The sequence below is a fragment of the Salvia miltiorrhiza genome, chromosome 1 (assembly GCF_028751815.1).
Source record: "Salvia miltiorrhiza cultivar Shanhuang (shh) chromosome 1, IMPLAD_Smil_shh, whole genome shotgun sequence".
NCBI lineage: Eukaryota > Viridiplantae > Streptophyta > Magnoliopsida > Lamiales > Lamiaceae > Salvia > Salvia miltiorrhiza.
Window position 1 is genome coordinate 11,915,872 of NC_080387.1, and position 17,279 is coordinate 11,933,150.

The 17,279-nt window shown below is 39.6% G+C and overlaps 2 long non-coding RNA genes across 2 annotated transcripts; both read left to right on the plus strand.

Moving 5' to 3' along the window:
- Nucleotides 1-498: 498 nt before the first annotated feature.
- LOC131006616 (uncharacterized) lies at nucleotides 499-4,003 on the plus strand. The gene is made up of 3 exons (XR_009095634.1): nucleotides 499-716; nucleotides 2,672-2,735; nucleotides 3,252-4,003. It is a non-coding gene; the product is annotated as an uncharacterized LOC131006616 (long non-coding RNA).
- Nucleotides 4,004-12,106: 8,103 nt separating this feature from the next.
- Nucleotides 12,107-15,271, plus strand: LOC131006617 (uncharacterized). The gene is made up of 3 exons (XR_009095635.1): nucleotides 12,107-12,324; nucleotides 14,280-14,343; nucleotides 14,860-15,271. It is a non-coding gene; the product is annotated as an uncharacterized LOC131006617 (long non-coding RNA).
- The last annotated feature ends 2,008 nt before the right edge of the window (nucleotides 15,272-17,279 follow it).

The following is a 17,279-nucleotide window of genomic DNA, read 5'->3' on the forward strand; positions in this document are numbered from 1 at the left end:
CTTGGAATTTTTATTAAGTTTACAAAGCAAGTGCAGTTTATTTTTATCGAGAAATCGAATGATGCCGGTTTATGAAAATTTTTCCGAGCATAATATTTTTTTAAATTATTTTTCTTCCTACGAAGAGGAATATTATATATATGTGAGTGCACTAATATGAGTGCTATAATTATTATTTTGGTCACATGAATATTTATGATGTGGTATTTTATTAATGAGTGACATTACCATAGTTTTGTGATTTTATTTGATCACCTTTCACACACTTTATTTAATTACCCATACCATATGTCATATGCCTAAATTTTGCTAAGTATAGAATTGAGAGAGTAGAGATTAGAGAGTAGAGATTAAGAAAGTGTAGAGATTTGAGAGAGAAAGAAGAGATTAGAGTGAGAAGATGCATTAATGCCAAATATTCTCTAAAGATTCACAAATCTTTTATAAGATTTCCAAATCCATTTCATATCTTGCAAGAATTCCTCTCTCTCCTTCTTCCCTAATTTTCGAGCTCTCTCTCCCTCCCTTCATCTCTCTACTTTCCTCCATTGTTAGCCATTGATGAAACCTTCGAAGCTTCACCCAAGTATGCCAAACACATAAATCACTACTTAAATCCTCCATAAACACCTCTTATCAACTTAAATCCAAGAGAATCCTTGAAGATTGGTTTCAAGAATAGTGAGAGAAAATTTGGATAATTGGTGAAAACTTGGGTAAGTGATCTCCATATTCATAGATATAATTTGTATGAGTGTGTATATGAGCTTATTTGAAGGATTGGAGCAAGAAATCACCCCCTCCCTTTTTCCTTCAAATTTTCGAAAAAATGGGTATCTTACCCTTCAAAAATTTTTCTTCTTCTTTCCTTGAATTGAGGTGAGAAAAATGAACTATGTGATGTTTGGTGATGATTGAGGTGTGTTTTGAAAAACTATGTTTTGAGATGTAAAGATTCGATGAGTTTAGTTTACCCCAAATTTGGGAATTTTTGGGTTGATGATCAAGGTGATGAATTGATGATGAAAATGAGTTTATGAGGTGTATATGATGATGATTGATGGAGTAATTTGAGTATATGATGTCAATTGGAGTTTTGATGTGAGTTAGTTTACTAGAATTAGGGATATGTGTATATATGCCCTTATTTGTGAATTGATGGTTTTGATGTGAGATTAAATGACAAAAATTGATAGATATATGATGAGATTAAAGATCCATGTGAGTTTATAAAATTTCAAAGGGTTTAGTTTAATAAAAATTAGGACTTTCTTGTCTATGTGTTTAATAAGTGTTTTGGCTTAAGATATATGAAATTGAACATGATGTTAGGGTTTTATTATGTATGATTAAGTCTATTGTTAACTAAGTAAAATTTTGACTTGAGTTAGTTTATGAGAATTTTTGAGTCTTCATATTTGAGAAGTCATCGAATGTTTAAATGTGGTCTATTTTGATTTATGACCATTATGTGAAAGATGTCATGCTTTTGTTGAGAATTTTATGTTGATATATGAGTTTTTCACTAGAGTTAGTTTACATGATAAAAAGGGAAATATATGTGTAAAATGAGTTACATGATGTATGGAGTCAATAATGAATGATTGAGTGTTTTTGAGCATGAGATTGAAAAGAGAATTTGATTGATACGTTGTTGAAACGTTTCCCTTGAGATTTGAGTTAAGATGTAAAAGAGGAGAGTTAATTTGAGTATGATGAGTATTTTGATGTATTTGAATGTTTTTAAGTGCTTTAAGTGCTTAAAATGAGTTTTGATGTGGTTGCTTTGTATAAATGTTAATTTGAGCATTTAAGAGTTGGGAATGAATTTTTGGTGATTTTTCGTAGGCTACTGACCTACTGTGATCGACGGTTTTTCGATGTCAAAAAGCTTTGAAAATTTTACAGAATGTCCCTACATGAGTCTTGAGCACCTCTGTAAAATTTCAAGTCATTTGGACTTGATTTACTATTTTTATAAAATGCAAAACCAAATCTGCACATTTCTGCCGGGAATTTCAGAGAACAGGGGACAAAGTCATTCATTTCAGTGACTTCCTGTGTGAATTAGATTTCCAAATTTTTATGGTATCAACCTTACTGTATGGGCTAGATATCCACCAAATTTGAGCGCAGTTTGACAACGTTTACTATTTTTGAAAAATCAAACTTTTCGATTGCTCAAAACTGCCGAATATGGTAGACTGTAGTAAAACAGTCATATCTCCCAAACCACTTGGAGTTTCTGACTCTACTTTTTTTTAAATGAAACTAGACTCAAATACCTTTCTTTTGGTATGAGTCTGGAATCCAGGGGATGTCGGAGTCAGAACGTGTTAAAGTTTGAAGTCGAGTCTGTGTAAAAACAGAACATGTCTTGATGATGTTTGATGGTATTTTCTTATGTGCCTTATGTGATTGTGTTGCCTAAGTGTTTGAATGAGATTAGACGAGCCTTATATGAGTGATAAATCGAGACTTAGAACCATGATTTTCTTGAAACCTATCCTTAGACTTAAGGATTTGAAATGAGTGAAGAGTTTATGTAGAGTTGGTTAAGAAGATAGAATATAATATAGAGCATGAGTTGAGGCATGAGTTTTTATCGTTGAGTTCTAATCGAGATTCATTTTATGACATGAACCTTCGATGATGACGATGATCCCTGAAGACACGAGCAGAGCAGGGAAGTAAGTAACTCCGCTTTGACGGGAGTTTTTGAGTAAGGTCTTCAGGTGGGCAATATTTTGAGTATAAATATATTATCCGAGTTTTCCAAAATGATTTGATGATATAATGATGTTATGAGCTTATCAAATGTTTTGAGATAAATGATGTTTGAGAACTGTTTGACTTGCCAATTTTTTGATGTTGAGCTTGTGTGTTACCCTCTACTGATGAGACGAATTCGGTCCTGCCACAAGCGGGATTTTGTGCACAGAGGTGACTGTGAGCCGTCTTCGGGTCGGCCGGTCACGGTACTTGAGAGGGAGGCCTACTTCTCAGTACCTTTGATGATGAGTAGTGGATGTGGTACATACATGATGAATGTTTAAACTGCGCAGTTACTTATTTATGATGTTGATTATGAAAACTGCATGCACAGATTCATTGATACTAACTTATTTCTGTGTATTGCTGAGATGTGGCAAGCTTCAAACTTATAGCTCTAAGAGCACCTTTCTTGTTTTTCGGCGTTTGCCCACTGAGTATTATATACTCACGCCCTGCATGTATTTCTAAATGTGCAGGCTAAGCGAGGAGTGAGATTGGTCTGGTGCTGGTGGGGGATCGTTGGATGACGTATTTACTTTATCGTATTTTCCTTTTTTATCGATAAAGTCTTGATGTGAAGTTACCTTAAATATGAATCAAGTAATATACTCACGGTTATGTGTCTCCATACATGTAATCGGTTCGCCTTTTGCTGCGATACTCTGCATATTATTTTTCCTTACGAAAAATAAGCTATACCTGTTTTGTTTTTGTTCGTGAAATTCCTGATAATTAAAAAGTTACAACAACGTTGACGATTTTACCCTTGGGTTCAATTAATAATATTTTCCTTAGCATGCTTTGATGTGAGCTTCCGCTTGATGTTCGACCTACTCTTCTATTCCTTTATTCTTTAAAAATAGTCGTATCGATACTCGTACCCCACTATCACTAGTGTCGGGATTTCGGGCTGCGACAGGGTGGTATCAGAGCAGGTCATCTGCTCTGAGTCTATTGCTTGACTGAGTTGAACCTTTGATTACTGGTATCTTTTTAACTTGAGTACTAGTCTAATTTGAATTCTTAGGCTAGTTTGAGAGAGTCAGTTTGAAACGAAACCCCAGCACCCCATCTCCTCCGGCTTAACGAGGTAAGAGGTTGATGTTGTTTCTTATTGCTTTTCTGTTAAAAGCTGAGTTTGGGTTACTAATGAGTTATGAATTGTTTTGATGACGGAATTATTTGAGATGATGGAATCTGATATGAGGCAGTTGATGTGGAATATGAGGAGGAATGTTGAGGCTAATATAGCCGATGCCCCACCGTACCAAACGAGGACGAGTATGTTGTTGATTGAGATGTACCAAGTAAGTTTCGTCATCCATTTTCTAATGGATATGATGTTTTATATTACAGGATGCCGAGTCATATCGAGACAGCGATGCAGCGATGGTTCAGGGAGTATATCCCGGACGAGGATGACACCTTGGGTGAACTTCTGGCACACTATCACCGACGATGGAGGAGGGCTATTCCCTATGGGATCGATGGCGCAGAGGCCATTACGCTTTTGATTCCACTACTGCCACCTTTGTGGCGAGACTGGGCGACATCGTTAGTGCCCCAGTACGTAGATACTACCTGGTTGGAGGGCATCAGGTACGGAGACCTTAGTGGCTTCATCGCGACGCTGAGCCACCGTTATTTTGCTCATGGCGATCCGCCTTCACCGCCGTATGGAGAGCTTGAGGGACCAGCCCAGGGAAGGGAGCTAGTTGTTGTGCCTCCACCTCTCGAGGAGCCGATTCTGATGGCACCTCTACCCCCAGCTGATCCGATTTCAGTTTCTCTCGAGTCTGATGATCCAGAGCCGATGGTTTTCGAGCCGTATTCACCTGGGATTGAGCGTGATCCGTTTGCGTTTGTATCACTTATTCCTTCTCCCAGTGCTGATTTCCCGCCTTGGGATTTGACACCGGCGACGACACCGTTGCCATTGCCACCTGTTAAGTCGACACAGCCGATTGATTCTACTGAGTCTGAGACGCAGCATGTTCCTTCCGATCCATATCCGAGGGTTGCCCCGCTGCCTGAGCTTGGCACTTTGGCCTTCCAGACGTACATGCACCCGATTTTATATTCACCGTACCGAGACGCCCAGGAGGGAGGATCTCGGCCGGCACGCTCCGATAGTGATGAGGAGGACCCCGAGGAGGAGACTCCAGAGATGACGGTCGGCTATGGTTGGACTCAGCCACTGCAGCGTCAGACTACTGCCGATGGAGTTGATACGTGGATACCTATTCCTGAGACACCTGTCTATACTCCGATAGCGGATGAGTCAGATTATGACAGCCCGTATTGATTGAGGCGACGAGCTGGATCTCGAGAGATGATGCCTAGTGATTACGTATGTCTTGTAGACGCGTATATATGTATAGGTGCATAGTTGTTATATATATATATATAGGTAGAGAAGCATAGTATAGTGTGTATGTGTGTATAGCCTAGATCTATATATGCTTAGTATGTATGATGCTTGTATAGCCAGAGCATCATTTTGGAGTTAGGGCTTTTGTACATAAGACTTCACTTTTGTAAAAGACCTCGATAAAGAGGCAATTTTCCATATATATATATACAAGAGATGTTTATGATCAGTGAGTTTCACTATCTTTAGCAGAGCTTTGAGAATGATGATGATGCTGATGCATGATGAAAAATGAGAAATAGAGATTGATGAGAATTTCGAACGATGATAGACGAGAAATAGACTGGATGAGAGTTTTGAGAACTTTGAGATCACAAATGAGATATAGAAGTGAAATGAGAAACGAGGATTTGTATTTTGTAAAGACGAACGGTTAGTTTAGAGATCGATAGTTATATAACTCTTTTTCCTTTTGTAGTATACCTCCGAGAAGAAGAGAGAACCAAACATAAACCGAGAAGAAGATGAAGAAGATGAAGAAAAGGAACAGAGAAATCAACCGTTGAGATAATACGACGAGAGTTAGAGTTTTCATCGCGATTTAGGGACATGACCCTAATAGGACGAACGTGTTATGGAGACTTCATGGGATGCATAGATACTATTGACCAATAGTACTTTGAAATAGAGGTACTTTCACCGGGACCGCGCGTTTCATCGCTAGAGTAGTCATGAGAGTAGACTTATTGAGTCCCTATCCCGCTTGGTCGTATTTAAATTTTTCTGCATCCATTTGAACTCCAACAGGAGATGAACTATTTCCTATTGAGAAAATTTTTCCAGATCCACTGTGTTTGAGCCCGAGCCGTTTGTGTTGGAAATCCTTGCCCCTTGCTTAACAGTGGACAATTTATTCATTTTCCACTTAGTGGATTGTTTCTACCTCCAGTATTGATTTATTTCTACCATATCATATCTCAGTTTTTGTTCTAGATTTTGTTCTAGCTTTTGATCTTGCCTTAATTGTAACTTCTTCATTATCCTTGAAATAGCACTGGCTATTATGGAATCATTCCATTACTTGAGCTCGTCTTGTTCAAAATCAAGCATTTTTATTCATCACATCCTATTACCCTACCACATCCGAAAAGAATTAGGAATGTCTAGGTAACTAGGATGGTATAACAAGAAGAGTGTTTGGAAGAAACACGATATATGGGAGCAGCCATAGAATATAATTATTACGGGACGAGCACAACTTTTCGATTATGGATTTTCTTATATTAGCCAAGTATGCAACAAGCTAACAAATTCGAGGACGAGAAGAAGTGATGCTAAGCCAGAATAGGCAATAGCAGGTTCAAGAAGATCGAGATGATGGGTTAGAGCAGATAATGTTTTCCACGATAGTAGACTGAGATGACGACTAATATAGATGTAGCATCGTCGTAGTATTAGGGGATGTTTATTATCGTTACACCCCGCAATTAGTAAGAGTTCTCGAAAGAGAAAATTTTCTTATATGTCTATATGACGATGACCAGAGAGTCTCTATGCTTGAGTAGAGTTTTGAGCTGATGTTGCATTGATAGACATGAAATATGTCTTTGACAATGAGTTATGAGAATTGAGAAAATAGTATGATGTTGAGTAAGAATCTTATGATTTGTGAGTTATGAGAATTAGTTCTAAGGTTGATATATGTTCCCTTAGATTTTTACCGAGAAAGAGAAAACCGATCGAAGAAAGAAATAGAGTTGACGATATGAGATAAGGCAATAAAACCGTAGCTGAATACGAACGTCAGTTTCGCGACTTGGTTCGGTATGCCACTTGTCGAGAAGAGTTGAACGAGAAAATGTTTGATCAGGCTTGAGACAAGAAGTACGAGACGATTTAACGAGTCAGAATGCGGTTATGTGTACTGAAGCATTAAAAAGAGCATTTGATATAGAACTGGCAATGCAGCCAGAGAACGTGATTTGAGCTTCAGCACCCAAACGAGTTAGAGCACTCAGACGTGCAATCCATCCTTTCCTGGATGCGGGCAAGAAGAAAAGAGAAAATGGGACGACCGAAGTCAATACCCCAAGAAGCCGTGGCAGAGTCATGATGCGCCACCACAATATCAGAACCGAGACGAACGGCTTTAAATTGGCCCAGCTGCCCCAGCAGCAGTTTTTCAAGGACCGCGAGGGTTATCGCTTTGTCGAAGAGCAATAAATTACATCTGAGAGAATGCAAGATGAGAAAGAATAAGCAATTATACCTGCGGAAGGATCGGGCACTACTCGAACCAGTGTCCGAATCGTCAGCAAAGTGGAAGCGAAAGACGACCGATTCAGTTTCGACCGCAACTCAAAGCAATGGAGGGAATCTACCGCTATTTCCACCACAGCGACAACAGCCAGCCTATCGACCGCGTCAGTCAGGAAGGCAACTACCAGCCCCGCAGGCGAATCGACTGCATCGTCGTGGGCGTATCAACCGCATCGCCAGAAACTGTTCGCGCTTGAGTAGGAAGCACCGGACAAGAATAGAGGAAATTCGTTAGATATAGGCGAGTTGAAAGATGTGCCCATAGTATGTTTGTTCGACACTGAACATAGAGCTTGCTCCACAACCTCTAAAGAATAGCCATACCCATAGACAGAATTACTACGGTTTCATCCGTATGCCCTAACTTAGAATTTAAGTTAGAATCGATTAAGCTCGAGATTAGAAATCTGAGACTGATGCATATGTGGTACTTGGATATAAATGTGAAGAATGGACTGGTTAGAGGAAAATCGTGCGAAGAAACAATGCACGGAGAGACGAATATATTTTCAGCCTTTTGGCCGAGAACCAATTTCCTTCATTGGTATTGAGAGAAAATGGAAGAAGACGCCGATTATCTCGGCGCTGCAAGCAAGAAATCTCTTGCGAAGAAAAGATACAACCGCGTATGTTGTATATTTTGAACCAGAGAGATGAATTCGAGGCAAACGTTGACGACGTACCAGATGTGCGAGAGTATAAAAACGTTTTCCCTAAGACTTTACCGGGATTACCCCAGATCGACAGCTTGAGTTTACGATCGAGTTAGAACCTAGCGTCGTACCGACGTCAAAAGCGCCGTACAGAATGACCCCCACAGAGTTGCAAGAGTTAAAGCTGCAACTATAAGAACTTCTAGATATGGGTTTCTTTTCGACCCAGTGTTTCACCATGGGGAGCACCAGTTCTTTTTGTTAAAAGAAGAATGGAAACTTGAGGTTGTGTATCGATTATCGAGAGCTGAACAAAGTGACGTTAAAGAATAAATATCCGTTACCCCGGATCGATAATCTGTTCGATCGACTACAAGGAGCGAGCACTTTTTCAAAAATTGACTTGAGGATGGGATACTATCAGCTGAAGATATGATCGGAAGATATTTCCGAAGACGGCATCGCGTATGCATTATGGCATTACTATAAACTCAAAGATGTTTGGAAGATATGTCTTTCGGTTTGACGAACGTCCCGACAGTATTCATGGATCATATGAACTGCATTTCTCACGAATACCTAGACAAGTTCGTGATAGTCTTTATAGACGATATCCTGATTTACTCGAAGAGTAAACGAGAACGCAAAGAGCGTATGATGACCGTGTTAGAAAGATTACGAGCTGAAAAGCTTTAAGCGAGGTTAGCAAATGAAAGTTCTGGCCTGAAGAAGTCAATTTTCTCGGCCATATTGTTTCTGCGGGAGGAATTGAAGTAGACCGAGCAAAAGTTCAAGCGGTACAGGAGCGGAGATCGCCAACCACACCGCACGAGATTCACAGTTTTCTGAGATTAGCAGAGTATTATCGACGTTTTATTGAGGGCTTTTCAGAAATCGCCAAGCCATTGACGCACCTGCTAAAGAAAGAAGTCAAGTCCGTCAGACGGACGAATGTGAGCGAAGTTTTCAAGAGCTGAAAAAGAGGCTCACTATAGCCCCAATGTTAGCTATTCCAGAAGGGGATCAAGAGTATGCAGTTATATTGATGCATCGAGAAATGGTCCAAGATGTGCACTGATGCAAGAGTGAAGAGTTATAGCGTATGCTTCGCAACAACTGAGATCACACGAGATGAGTTATCCGACGCATGATTTAAAATTAGCAGCCGTAGTGCATGCTTTGAAGATCTGGAGACACCATTCCTATGGAACACGGTGTGAGATATACACTGATCATAAAAGTCTCAAATATTTCTTTGAGCAAAAAGATCTGAACATGCGACAACGAAGATGGTTAGAGTTGGTAAAGGACTACGATTGCGGGATCAATTATCATCCCGGAAAAGCTAACGTTGTAGCTGACGCTTTGAGCAGAAAGAATCAGGGAGAGTTAGGATTTCTCCTTACTCGAGAAGAGAACCTGATCAAGGAATTCAAGAAGATGAATTTGGAGGTAGTAATACCACCACAAACGACAGAGATAGTAATTTCTGCACTGAGCATTACACCTGACTTACGAACGAGAGTAGTCACAGCTCAGAGAGAGGATGAGAAGATGGAAAAGTTACGAATGAAGATTCGAACTGAAAAAGTGGAGAATTATCAAGAGGCGGCAGATAATGCCATTTTGTTTGAGGGAAGACTGTGTGTGCCTGATAAAAAGGAGCTGAAGAATGAAATCATGAGTGAAGCTCATGACACCCCTTATACCGCGCACCCAGGAAGTACGAAGATGTACCAGGACTTGAAAACGAAGTTTTGGTGGGAAGGAATGAAGCGAGAGATAGCGTCTTTCGTTGAAAGATGTCTAGCCTGTCAGCAAGTGAAAGCGTTACACCAACGACCCTATGGCAAGTTACAGCCATTGGAAATTCCAGAGTGGAAATGGAGTGATATAGCCATGGACTTTGTGACAGGACTGCCAAAGTCAAAAAGAGGAAATACCGCTATTTGGGTAATCATCGATCGATTGACGAAGAGTGCACATTTTATACCGATTCAGATTACTTATGGATCTGACAAGTTAGCTCAGATTTATATCCGAGAGATAGTGCGATTGCATGGAGTACCGATGACGATCACATCAGATCGAGACTCGAAGTTTACTTCACGATTTTGGATGAGCATGCAGAAAGAGTTGGGTACTAAATTAAATTTTAGTACAGCGTTTCATCCGCAAACAGACGGACAGTCCGAGAGGACTATTCAGGTTTTGGAGGACATGATCCGAACTGTAGTGCTTGATAGAGGAAGCCAATGGGAGCAAGTTTTACCCCTGATCGAGTTTGCTTACAATAATAGTTTTCAGTCAACTATCAACATGGCTCCATACGAAGCCTTGTATGGAAGGAAGTGTAGATCTCCGCTTTATTGGGATGAAGTTGGAGAGAGAAAGGTACTTGGACCTGACGCGATAGAAGAGATGATCACTATTGTGAGACAGATTCGACAGAGAATAAAAGAGGCACAAGATCGTCAGAAATCTTATGCAGACACCAGAAGGACGGAGATTCATTTTGAAGAGGGAGACAAGGTTTTTCTAAAAGTTTCCCCATCTAGAGGAGTTCACCGTTTTGGAGTGAAAGGAAAACTTAAACCGAAGTATATAGGACCTTATGATGTATTAGAGAAGGTAGGCCCTGTAGCCTATAAACTAGCGTTGCCTCCGAGCTTCGCGAACGTCCATGACGTTTTCCATGTTTCTCAATTGAGAAAGTACGTGTTTGATCCAAAACACGTCATTCATCAAGAAGAAGTATCCCTGAAACCAGATTTGAGCTATGAAGAGAGACCTGATGCTATTCTGGACCGGAAGATCCAACAATTGAGGAACAAGTCGATTCCTTTGGTGAAAATTCAATGGAGACATCACGGTCAAGAAGAATCAACATGGGAACTTGAAGAAAAGATGAAAGAGAAGTATCCAGAGCTTTTTCCCGAAGGTGAACAACTCAAATTTCGGGACGAAATTTTTTTTAAGGGGGGTAGGATGTAACACCCCGTACTTTTCCTATGATGTGAGATAGTGTCTTAACACTATTGAGAGTACTGAGATGTCGAAATACGAGACTTTTTTTTTATATGAGTAGATAAGACAGATTGTCTTTTAAATAGAGATACGAGTGAATAAATCAATGATGGAGCTAAAGTGAAGAGATGTGATAAATGAGTTGAGATAGAGATGCTGATTGAATTGAGCTGAGATTTTATTTTATTTCCAACTACCGGGAATAGAGTTACCGGATACTGAATTATCAGAGACTGACTGTCCTATTAAGAAAATAGGAATACTGAGTTGGAAATAGAGTCGAGGACGAAAGAGTGAGAAACCTTGATATATAGAGTCGGTCAGAGAGACGTCTAGCTTATTTGAGCCTGCCGACTATTTTGATGTGATGTTATGTGAATTTACATGACTGAATGATTATGTGATTTTCGTGATGTGTGTCACTGTGACCGAGTTATTATGATTTTTATTTGAGACCTTAGCACTTGGAATTTTTATTAAGTTTACAAAGCAAGTGCAGTTTATTTTTATCGAGAAATCGAATGATGCCGGTTTATGAAAATTTTTCCGAGCATAATATTTTTTTAAATTATTTTTCTTCCTACGAAGAGGAATATTATATATATGTGAGTGCACTAATATGAGTGCTATAATTATTATTTTGGTCACATGAATATTTATGATGTGGTATTTTATTAATGAGTGACATTACCATAGTTTTGTGATTTTATTTGATCACCTTTCACACACTTTATTTAATTACCCATACCATATGTCATATGCCTAAATTTTGCTAAGTATAGAATTGAGAGAGTAGAGATTAGAGAGTAGAGATTAAGAAAGTGTAGAGATTTGAGAGAGAAAGAAGAGATTAGAGTGAGAAGATGCATTAATGCCAAATATTCTCTAAAGATTCACAAATCTTTTATAAGATTTCCAAATCCATTTCATATCTTGCAAGAATTCCTCTCTCTCCTTCTTCCCTAATTTTCGAGCTCTCTCTCCCTCCCTTCATCTCTCTACTTTCCTCCATTGTTAGCCATTGATGAAACCTTCGAAGCTTCACCCAAGTATGCCAAACACATAAATCACTACTTAAATCCTCCATAAACACCTCTTATCAACTTAAATCCAAGAGAATCCTTGAAGATTGGTTTCAAGAATAGTGAGAGAAAATTTGGATAATTGGTGAAAACTTGGGTAAGTGATCTCCATATTCATAGATATAATTTGTATGAGTGTGTATATGAGCTTATTTGAAGGATTGGAGCAAGAAATCACCCCCTCCCTTTTTCCTTCAAATTTTCGAAAAAATGGGTATCTTACCCTTCAAAAATTTTTCTTCTTCTTTCCTTGAATTGAGGTGAGAAAAATGAACTATGTGATGTTTGGTGATGATTGAGGTGTGTTTTGAAAAACTATGTTTTGAGATGTAAAGATTCGATGAGTTTAGTTTACCCCAAATTTGGGAATTTTTGGGTTGATGATCAAGGTGATGAATTGATGATGAAAATGAGTTTATGAGGTGTATATGATGATGATTGATGGAGTAATTTGAGTATATGATGTCAATTGGAGTTTTGATGTGAGTTAGTTTACTAGAATTAGGGATATGTGTATATATGCCCTTATTTGTGAATTGATGGTTTTGATGTGAGATTAAATGACAAAAATTGATAGATATATGATGAGATTAAAGATCCATGTGAGTTTATAAAATTTCAAAGGGTTTAGTTTAATAAAAATTAGGACTTTCTTGTCTATGTGTTTAATAAGTGTTTTGGCTTAAGATATATGAAATTGAACATGATGTTAGGGTTTTATTATGTATGATTAAGTCTATTGTTAACTAAGTAAAATTTTGACTTGAGTTAGTTTATGAGAATTTTTGAGTCTTCATATTTGAGAAGTCATCGAATGTTTAAATGTGGTCTATTTTGATTTATGACCATTATGTGAAAGATGTCATGCTTTTGTTGAGAATTTTATGTTGATATATGAGTTTTTCACTAGAGTTAGTTTACATGATAAAAAGGGAAATATATGTGTAAAATGAGTTACATGATGTATGGAGTCAATAATGAATGATTGAGTGTTTTTGAGCATGAGATTGAAAAGAGAATTTGATTGATACGTTGTTGAAACGTTTCCCTTGAGATTTGAGTTAAGATGTAAAAGAGGAGAGTTAATTTGAGTATGATGAGTATTTTGATGTATTTGAATGTTTTTAAGTGCTTTAAGTGCTTAAAATGAGTTTTGATGTGGTTGCTTTGTATAAATGTTAATTTGAGCATTTAAGAGTTGGGAATGAATTTTTGGTGATTTTTCGTAGGCTACTGACCTACTGTGATCGACGGTTTTTCGATGTCAAAAAGCTTTGAAAATTTTACAGAATGTCCCTACATGAGTCTTGAGCACCTCTGTAAAATTTCAAGTCATTTGGACTTGATTTACTATTTTTATAAAATGCAAAACCAAATCTGCACATTTCTGCCGGGAATTTCAGAGAACAGGGGACAAAGTCATTCATTTCAGTGACTTCCTGTGTGAATTAGATTTCCAAATTTTTATGGTATCAACCTTACTGTATGGGCTAGATATCCACCAAATTTGAGCGCAGTTTGACAACGTTTACTATTTTTGAAAAATCAAACTTTTCGATTGCTCAAAACTGCCGAATATGGTAGACTGTAGTAAAACAGTCATATCTCCCAAACCACTTGGAGTTTCTGACTCTACTTTTTTTTAAATGAAACTAGACTCAAATACCTTTCTTTTGGTATGAGTCTGGAATCCAGGGGATGTCGGAGTCAGAACGTGTTAAAGTTTGAAGTCGAGTCTGTGTAAAAACAGAACATGTCTTGATGATGTTTGATGGTATTTTCTTATGTGCCTTATGTGATTGTGTTGCCTAAGTGTTTGAATGAGATTAGACGAGCCTTATATGAGTGATAAATCGAGACTTAGAACCATGATTTTCTTGAAACCTATCCTTAGACTTAAGGATTTGAAATGAGTGAAGAGTTTATGTAGAGTTGGTTAAGAAGATAGAATATAATATAGAGCATGAGTTGAGGCATGAGTTTTTATCGTTGAGTTCTAATCGAGATTCATTTTATGACATGAACCTTCGATGATGACGATGATCCCTGAAGACACGAGCAGAGCAGGGAAGTAAGTAACTCCGCTTTGACGGGAGTTTTTGAGTAAGGTCTTCAGGTGGGCAATATTTTGAGTATAAATATATTATCCGAGTTTTCCAAAATGATTTGATGATATAATGATGTTATGAGCTTATCAAATGTTTTGAGATAAATGATGTTTGAGAACTGTTTGACTTGCCAATTTTTTGATGTTGAGCTTGTGTGTTACCCTCTACTGATGAGACGAATTCGGTCCTGCCACAAGCGGGATTTTGTGCACAGAGGTGACTGTGAGCCGTCTTCGGGTCGGCCGGTCACGGTACTTGAGAGGGAGGCCTACTTCTCAGTACCTTTGATGATGAGTAGTGGATGTGGTACATACATGATGAATGTTTAAACTGCGCAGTTACTTATTTATGATGTTGATTATGAAAACTGCATGCACAGATTCATTGATACTAACTTATTTCTGTGTATTGCTGAGATGTGGCAAGCTTCAAACTTATAGCTCTAAGAGCACCTTTCTTGTTTTTCGGCGTTTGCCCACTGAGTATTATATACTCACGCCCTGCATGTATTTCTAAATGTGCAGGCTAAGCGAGGAGTGAGATTGGTCTGGTGCTGGTGGGGGATCGTTGGATGACGTATTTACTTTATCGTATTTTCCTTTTTTATCGATAAAGTCTTGATGTGAAGTTACCTTAAATATGAATCAAGTAATATACTCACGGTTATGTGTCTCCATACATGTAATCGGTTCGCCTTTTGCTGCGATACTCTGCATATTATTTTTCCTTACGAAAAATAAGCTATACCTGTTTTGTTTTTGTTCGTGAAATTCCTGATAATTAAAAAGTTACAACAACGTTGACGATTTTACCCTTGGGTTCAATTAATAATATTTTCCTTAGCATGCTTTGATGTGAGCTTCCGCTTGATGTTCGACCTACTCTTCTATTCCTTTATTCTTTAAAAATAGTCGTATCGATACTCGTACCCCACTATCACTAGTGTCGGGATTTCGGGCTGCGACAGAGTTCCTCCTGCATAGCCATCTGCCTCGCATATTCTTGCTGCTGTCTCGCCATCTCAGCCCGCTGCCACGCCTCAAAGGTCGCCTGCCGGTTGAACTCCTCCCGGGCGTATGTCTCAAAAGCGCCATAATGAGCAAACTGCTCGCGCTGATATGCATCCATCGCTTGCTGCTGCAGGCGAACCGCTGTGACGTCAGTGCGCATCACCGTGAGCTGCACCTCTTGTTGCTCGGCGAAGGCCTGCAACCGCTGCATCCTGTCGGTGAGGTCAGTCACATCAAAATGGGCTCCCGGTCCCCATTGTTCTCCTTCGGCTTCTGCTGCGGGCTCCTCCTGTTCTTCCTCCTCATGCACCTGCTGAGGGCCCTGCTCATCAACTTGCTCCCCTGCAATAGCCCTCAAGTGGGAGTCAGTGTTCATTAGCCAATTTTGCGTCTCAAAGCGTCCGCCCACTCGGGTGAGAGGCGGGTTCGACAGGGGGAAGTGGTCTCCGTCACTTTGCACCAGCTTGAATGGGGGTTGGGCGCTCGTCAAGAATCGCATGTGGACCATTCGGCGACCGTTGAGTAGCGTATCACCTGCCAACGCATCCCATTGAGCAACGGCGGGACAAATACGTCGGGCAAGGGGTGTAAGCATCCCTCCAATTGTAATCACTCCTCTGGTCGCGCTGGATGCCTTAAACAACTGCTTGAGGAGGATGTAAGTCAAATCCATTGGGGTGCGTGTGAGCATCCCCCACATGATGAACAGCTCCTGCCTCGTCACATGAGTGTTGTCCTTCCGTGCAAGCACCGTATAAGCCAAGATGCGGTGTACCATTCTGAGGACGGGATTTCTGATGTCCGCCGCATTCGACGTCCCCGATACAAATGAACCAGCGCTCGGCAGGGCTATTTCTCTCCAGAATGCTCCATCATTGAACTTTGTACCAATTGTGTGCACGGTGTAGCCCCCTACTCTGCAATTGAGTGCCGTGGTGATCTCGGTCACCGCGATATCTGCCTCCCAAACATTGTTGAGCTGGAAAGAGATGGTTCTCGATCTATTTTCCTTGAAGACCGACTGATCCAACGAGCTCAGAATCTCCAACGTTGCTCTTTCATAGGTGGGCCATCCACCATTAAAGATGTGGACCCACCCCACATGGTAGAACAGGTCTCTCACGTCGTCATAAATTCCCATCTCCCGGAGAAGGTCATGATCCCCTTCTTGGCAAGCTTCTTAAACCGGACCCTATCATCGTCGGATATCAGGACTACCCCATGAAACTCGGGGTCCTCCCGTGTATATTCGCCCGGTTGGCGTGAGCTTGAGGCGCCGGCGGTTCTACGCTTCTTTGGGGCCATTGTACCTGGATTAAGTGCTAGTTAGAGACCATTTAAACATGTACAAGATTGTAAAACAAGCTAACTAGCACCCCCTTTCCATCTCTCTTGACAAATCCAACCTCCTTTGTCTATCATAATCCCCCATAACATGCTTAATCTCCCCAAATATACAAAGCCTCATGGATTTTATCAATGCCACAATTATCATCACATATCATCATCAAATAAAGACCAAACAAAATCAAAGCAAAGACAATATCCCCTTGAGACTTGACTAATCTAGAACTAGCATGCTATTGTGAATTCAACCACTTCATCAACACCAACAAGTATCTATCAATAAGCTCAAACACCAACACAAAGCATATGATTCAAACTCCTTAAACAATGAAGCTCACAAAAAAAAAATTCTAGCATAAACCCTAGCTCTACTAACTCATCACAAATTCCACAATCAAACCAAAGAATCGTAGTAGTAGCATAGGAATAACACTAGATTAAGAGTTAGAAACACATACCTTGAAGATTTAGGAGTGATTTTCGAAAATTCTAGTGTTCTTGAGCAAAAACCCCAAATTCGTGAATCTCCCGATGTGGTGGATGAAAACCCAAAGTAATCGGATGGAGTGGAAGCTAATGATGTGGGT